We start from the raw sequence: 7,292 nt of genomic DNA on the forward strand, positions 1-7,292 counted from the left end.
CCCTAGCCAGCTGGTCAGACCCCCTTCCCCCATGCCTGGTGCTGGGAGGTGGGAGGAGGAGTCCATATGTCCCTGCAGAACTCGGGTCTTCTGGAAAGGGCAGGGGCTGGGGCTGGCCATGTGGAGGGGGGGGGGGGGGGGGCTCTGCGGGTTTGGAGGTGGGGGTGTGGGGGACTCTGCAGGTGCTGGGGGTGAGGAGAGTGAGGGGGTGTCCTGTCTGGTGTGGAGGGGCAACTAGCCCCGAGGGGAATCCCATCTTGTGGGCAAGAGCTGCCCTGTGTCTAAGGAGCCCCTGAGGGAGAGCCGGGACTGGGACAAGGGAATTGCGGAGAGCAGCCAGTCTGAACACGTGACGACAACACGTGGCCTGGAGACACGTGCAGACACGCGCTTCCTAAGCCACTCCCGCAGGGCTACTGAGAAGCATCTACACAGGAAAGCAGCACCTGCCTGCCATCAATGGTTGTCTTCCTGCTGCTGTTGATACCCGGTACCCCGATACTGCCCAGTGGGGGCTAAAGGAAGTCACATGCGTTTATCAGACTGTCCCCCAAAAGATCAGGGAAATTACTGGCGCCAGTCACTTTCACATCCTCAGACGGTTTACATCCGAAAACAACTGACTTTGCATCCCATCTTCCCCTTCCCCCGCTTTTGTTTGTTGGTTTTTAAAGAATTATTTTATTTAACTTTATTTATTATTATCATTATTATTTTCCAGTTTGATCAAAGAGAGACAGAGAGAAAGAGAAGAAGTGAGAAAAGCAAGCTACCAGGTCCGAGACTTGAGCCATGGTCGGCCTTGTGGGAGTCCAGCACCTTTAACCACCATGCCACTTGCCAGCTCCCCTGTTTCCTGCCCCTTAAAAGAATAAACCTGAGGCTGCTTCTGGTCACAACTTCTCCATCAGAGAAGTGTTGCCCACCTGATCCTCGCTTTTCTATGCTTGTGTGTCTTTGTGTGTTTGTTACTGCATCTATTTCTAATCCTCAGCCTTCCCCACTCAAAAAAACGTGTTCATGCCGAGCTGGTCCCGGCAGGGAATCCCCCGACAGTTGAGAGGGGGGTGAAGGAGTGCGGGGGGGGGGTGTGTGTGAGTGTGTGTGGAGGGGGATCGGCAACCAGGAGTGGGGAGGTATGGGAACCCACTGGCTGGGAGGATAAGCAGAAAGCCGACAGGTGGGACTAAGCTTGGGTCAGAGCCAAATGGAAGCCTGTGGGCTCTGAGGGTACCCCCAGCCCCCAACACCTCAGAGGAGAACAGCCCCCCAGGTGCTGTGCCCACCAGGTGGTGAGATTTGTCTCTCTGACCAAGTGCGTTTGCCCTGGGAAGCTGTCTAGGCCAGACCCCAGAGTGAGAGGGAGCAGGTCCAGGCAAAGCCCATGAGAAATAGAGGCTTGGTGGGACGCCTTGACAGCAATAAACCTCGGTCAGGGCAGCGTGGGCCTCTGACATGCGGTGAGTGTGAGAGACGTGTGGAGTTAGTTGAGGTGACTGGTGCCTGAGCACATGGGTAAGGCCCTTGGTCTAGTTCTCAGAATGTGGGAGAGTGAGCCAGGGAGCAAAAACAGAGTGGAGAAGGGGTGAGGGGAGCGAGTAAGGGCGTTTGGTCGGGTGGTGGTGGTGTGTGTGATGGTAGCAGCGGCAAGTTCCTTAAGGGCAAAGGGATTGAGGAGAAGGACTTGACTTGGCCACCAGAGTGACTTGGGGACAGGGACAGAGGTGGTGGGAAGGCCAGAGGGAGGAGGGTGTCTTATAGGAGGGTAAGGGCCTCTCTCAGGTAGGGCCTGGGTGGACACAGTTGACCCGAACCAGTGGTTGTGAGGGGTCCGTGTGGAGCTCAAGGAGGCAGAGATGAACTGGGACAAGGAGGCAGAGATGAACTGGGAATTAGGGCAGGACTGAAAGGTAGACAACCAGTTGCATGAGCCAGGAATCAAACCCATGTCTCCCACGTGGCAGGCAAGAATTCTACCACTAAACCACCCATGCACTGCTGGCACATGATACCTGAAGGCTGGCTCACCAGCCTCTGATGCAGCCAGTGGCTGTATAGTGCCTGCTGCCGGCGCTGGGTGTCTTTAGCTCCCTTGCAGCGTGCGTATTAGGAGGTCGGGAGCAGAGCGCCAACCAGAAGGAGAGGCAAAGTTCTCCTCGAGGGCAGTGGAAGCCCAGGATGGCGGTGGGGGAGGCACGGGAGAGCATCATGCTTTGAGTCCTCTCTGTGGCCTAGGGGTCCCAGCTTGTCCTTCTTCCTCTGGCGTCTGCAGGCCCTTGGGGCAGTCCAGTTCTGATGGGGGAAGGTGAGCTGTGGTGGGGGTGGCAGAGCACGGACGGTGTGGTAGGTGACAACACCTTCCTCGACCCGACCCACAGTCCCTTCCTGGCTGGCTTTCTGGCCTGTGTAGTGTGTAGGAGCCAGAGTGAGGTGGGTAGGGGTGGGGCTGGGGTGAGGGGTGGGGGGAATGGTGGTGGGAAGGGAGACGGAGGGTCTGGGCCTCCTTGCTTGCCATGGTCTGGGCCCTGCCTACTCTGAGCACGTCCCCTGCCACCACTGCTCAGGCTAAGAGACCTGGGTCTGTGGAAGCCTCGCTGTTGTGGTCTGGCCACATGCTCACAGGTCCCCGGAACCAGCTCCGCTGTGCTGTTGGTGGGGGTGGACATCAGGTGGGGGCATTGGAGCGCTAGGATGGCTAGGAGGAGCCTGGGAAGGCCGTGGGAGACCAGGTAAGCTGCAGGAATGGAGGGTTGGTGGATAGCTATGGCTGACCAGAGGGGGTGGGCATGGGTCTAGGCCATCTGTCGGCTCCTCCTGGAGACTGTGTGTTCAGATCGGGCTCCTCTGGCCGGCCAGGTGCAATGATCCTGGAATGTCCGGCCTGGCCATCTGGGATGTGAGTACACGGGGTGGACTGGGCTAGGGGTTGGGAGTGTTGGGATGGGGGTGTTGTTGGTGGCATGTGTCCCAAAATGAACCAGCATGGGGGCCCAGCCGTCCAGCAAGATGGGGTAGTCACCTGGGCAGGGTGTGGAGAGCAGGGACTTGGTGGTGGTGAGGCCTTGGTGCAGCGCACAGGACTGGGACCACAGCCTCAGCTGACAGAAGTCGGGGGAGGGTTTGGACCATGGAGGGCTTTGCACCCAGGTGACCGATCCTAGAGATGTAAGTGCTGGTGGTATTGCTGGCGACCGGTGTGGGTGTTGGTGTGGGATGGGAGGTGAGCTGGAGCCTGAGGTAGGAAGGGGAGGGCAGGCCGGCTAGAAAGGACTAACAGCGGGGGTCAGCGGCTGTGGGGTGAGGCCACAGGAGCTGGCCAGCATGCGCAGAGCACGAGTGGCCCAGTGGCAGGCAGCAGAGGGTGGAAGGGGCTGGTGCAGGGGTGCTGGGGTGTTTGGGCCAAGGAGGGGGGTGGGTGGGAAAAGGCGAGGTGCCTGAGAAGCGGGTGCATTGGAGAGGCGGGGGGGGGGGGGGGGGCCGGGGTGGAAGAATGGGTAAGGAGGTGAGCCAGGAAATGAGGGCCTCATGTATTAGCCGTGGGCAACGATGGGTATTGGCCCTTGTGGGGCCACTGGGCTGGGCGGGTCAAAATGGGTGCTTGTCAGGAATGGGATTCGAGCCCACATCTCCAGGGGAGACTGCGACCTTAAAGCAGCACCTTCGACCGCTGGCCATCCTGATGGTGGGCCTGGTCACCACCCCCTGGCTTGGCTGTGAGGGAGGTGCAAAGCGCCAGTGCCCTGGGCTAGATGCACCAAAGTCAGGCGCCCCTCAGTCTGAGTGCGCAGGCAAGAGGCAGAGACGGCCCTGGGATGGCCACGTGGGCAGCAGCGGCTGGCGGGGGGGGGGGCAGCCTCGCTTTCACCGCAGCTCCCCCTAAGGCTTCAGCACACTCCCACCGGCCCGTGGTTCCCTGACTGGCAGGGCGTGTGCCCACTTGGCTGCTCGCCTCCTCCAGTCTCTAGCCTTTGGCTATCGCTGGTGCCACTCCCTCCGGTCACCAACACGATGTGGGAGGCAACAGATGTGGCATTTGGCGGGAGATTTGTGCCACCTGGCTGGGGGTCGGGGTCCGGATCAGCGAGACTCATCACGGTGTGTGTGTGCATGTGTGTGTAGGGGGGATTGTGGGTGGAGAGGGCTGGCGGGTAGGTGCAGTGCCTAGGGCAGCTCAGGGCAGGACGTGGGTGGCAGGAGAGGGGCCTGGCATCCCATTGGTCACCCTTGCCACCCTTATTAGTGTAGTGGTGAGTATCCCTGCCTGTCACGTGGAAGATGAGAGTTCAATTCCGCGACATGGAGCTAGTAATCCATTTTGGTCGCTGCTGCCTCCTTCTTTGCCATCGAAATCCCACCACCCTCTGGTGCCCAAAACACCCTTCTCTCCTGGCCAGCCACATGTACTGCGGGCGCCATCTCCCGCCAAGGCTGGCCTGGACTCCCCGCCTGCTCGCCTTACCCTCCTTCCGTGCCCACGTGGCCCTCGTGGGCCTCTTGGCTTCTTTTCCTCCACGTGGTCGGATGCTGTTTTGCCATAGCGGTGTGACCTTTTGGCACTCCACGGTACCAGACCGTCAACCGTCTAAAGTGGGTGCCAGGTCTGGAGCCCAGTGGGAGGCGGATGAGGAAGTACCCTGTGGCTGCGGCCAGTGTGGTCTGCAGGGCCCTGGTGGAGGAGAAGGGGTTTGGAGAGGGCTCTGTAGGAGCCCAGGGTTGCGCTGCCACGTGGAGCCCAAGTCCTGGGGAGAGGGGAACAGGGGGGCGGGGGCGGCAGGGCAGCAGGAGCCCCGGGAACGGGCTTGCACAGGCAGAGTGTGGGCTGACCCTTGGCTCTTTGGCAACTCCAAGCAGGCTGACTTCCTGGCTGCTTCAGTGCTTAGGTACTGGCCTGTAGGAGCTGGGACCAGCTGGGTGCAGGATCATAGGCCTTGTGCATTGGTGGTATAGTGGTGAGCATAGCTGCCTTCCAAGCAGTTGACCCGGGTTCGATTCCCGGCCAATGCAACATGACGCTATTTTTATTTTACCTAGCGCCTTCTGGGGAGTTTGGGTTGTCAACCAAGGCCAGCAAAAGAGAGTGAGAGAAAGAGAGGGAGAGCGTCTGTGTGTGTGTGTTGGCAGAGGAGGAGCACGGAGCTGTCGGGACTTGCCCACTGCCGGAAGCTGGTAAAACGAAGGGTGGAGGCACTAGCAAACAGGGAGTGTGGAGGGTTATCCCCCCAAGTATCGAGTTTAGGAGGCGCATGCGGGGAACACATAATGTTCCCTGGTGGTCTAGTGGTTAGGATTCAGTGCGCTCACTGCTGCGGCCGGGCTCGATTCCCGGTCAGGGAGGCTTTTCTTCTCTACCTCACCAATGCTCGCCGTCTCTCACCTGCCATCCTTTTGGATTGCTCTGTGCACCTGCAAAGAAGTACAGCCTAGGCGCCCTCCGCCACCGTCCCTGAGCAGCACCTTCCCAGCCTCTCAGCTCTTCCCTCTTTGCTCAGCTTCCTTGCCACTCCGCTCTTCTAGACTTCCAAAGCCCGCCCAGTGGGCCGCCTTTCTCCTCCCAGCTGGATGAGGGGCATGACCACAGCAAGGGCATGTATGTCCCCTCACCCCCTCCTGACCCAGGCCACCACGCCCTCACCTCTTCCCCCGGCACTCCCCGGGCACACTCGATGCACACACCAAACACTTGCCACTCGCCCCTGCACAACAAAAGCGACTCCCGCAGCCAGCCCACCAAACGCACACAGGACATGCGAGGTCCACACCCGGGGCACCAGCACGCACTCCCACAGAAGCGCCCGTGTGTCCCCACAGCCACCAGCGAGGGCCTACGATCCGTCAGGTCACCACTGGTGTCAGCAGGCACATGGGCTCATGAGCACTCGCGGGCGCTGGCGCATCCGTGGCTCCGTAGGGGACACCAGCGGAGCTCATAGGAGCCGAGTTCCCTGGCTGTGGGGGGCAGGGGGAGCGGCAGAGGTGGGAGGATGAATCTTGAGGGGGTCCGACCGCCTCGCTAGGCCACGAAGTGGTTGAGGTGGACGCGAGGAAATAGAGAATGGCGCCAGAGGGGACCCCGAAGGCCAGTGGTGGAGGTGGTGGTGACGGGTAGATGGCCGTCAGGGACCCTCCCAGCCCCCCTTGATTCCCTCATGCTCTCTGTCCTGTCAATGGCAGGGGATGTCCTGCAGAAGCTCCTCCACCTGGCTCCCTGGCTGGGTCCCCGCTGAGTCCCCTCCTGCCTTACAGCCTGGTCTTCGTGGCTCTCCCTAGCTCCAGTCGCGCCCCTCCGTCGGATTCTTTTGCGGCTCCCAGGAGGGAACTGCAGAGCCCGGTCCCCTTCGCGCCACATCTTTCTGTACCGGCCACGCGGGTGTTCGGCGAGCTGCACCAGTGAGCGGCCATGGTACACCGGCTTGTGACCAGATCCAGGGACACCTTGGGAGACGGTCCCCTCACATCCTGATGCCGGTCATCCCCACCGAGGGAAGGAAGGGGGCTACTGCCCTCAACCCCGCGTGCTGTGGGTGGGCCTCTGAGATGGGTGTAGGGGTAGGTGGGTAAGGGGCCTAATGACAGAAAGGGGCCTGGGAAGAGGGGCATGACCACAGTAAGGACATGTTTGCCCCCCTCACCCCCTCCTGACCCAGGCCAACACCCCCCCTTCCCCCATACCTGATGCTGGGAGGCAGGAGGAGTCCAATATGTCCCTGCGGAGCTCTGGCCTTCTGGAAGGGCAGGGGCTGGAGCTGACCAGTCTGGGGACCTCATGAGGTGGGGGCCTGGGGGACTCTGCAGATGCCAGGGGTGAGGGGGATGAGGGGGCCTCATGACTCGTGTGGAGGGGCAACTAGTGCTAGTGGGCACCCGTCTGCTGGGCGGAAGCTGCCCTGTGTCTGAGGAGCCTCCTAGAGAGAGCTGGGACTGGGACAAGGGAACCCCCTGACAGTTGAGAGGGGTGTGAAGGAGTAGGGGTGCAGGCTCTGTGTGTGTGTGTGTGTGTGGAGGGGGGGGTTGGCGACCAGGGGTGGGGAGGCAGGGGAGGCGGCTGGATGGGAGGATGAGCGGAAAGCCGACAGGTGGGACTGAGCTCAGGTCAGACCTCAATGGAAGCTTGTGTGCTCAGAGGGTACCCCCAGCCCCCCAATACTGCTGGGGATAACAGCCCCAGGGGCGCTGTGCCCGCCAGGCGGTGAGACTCCCCTCACTGACCAAGTGTGGGTGCCGTCTAGACCAGACATCAGAGGGAGAGGGAGCCGATCCAGGCAAGGCCGGTGGGAAACAGAGACTTTGTGGGG

At 61.0% G+C, this 7,292-nt stretch overlaps 1 non-coding gene across 1 annotated transcript; it reads left to right on the forward strand.

The window, feature by feature from the left end:
- The first annotated feature begins 4,932 nt into the window (after positions 1-4,932).
- Positions 4,933-5,004, forward strand: TRNAG-UCC (transfer RNA glycine (anticodon UCC)). The gene has a single exon. It is a non-coding gene; the product is annotated as a tRNA-Gly (tRNA).
- The last annotated feature ends 2,288 nt before the right edge of the window (positions 5,005-7,292 follow it).

Source organism: Tupaia chinensis, unplaced genomic scaffold, assembly GCF_000334495.1.
Source record: "Tupaia chinensis unplaced genomic scaffold, TupChi_1.0 Scaffold139585_1, whole genome shotgun sequence".
Lineage (NCBI taxonomy): Eukaryota > Metazoa > Chordata > Mammalia > Scandentia > Tupaiidae > Tupaia > Tupaia belangeri.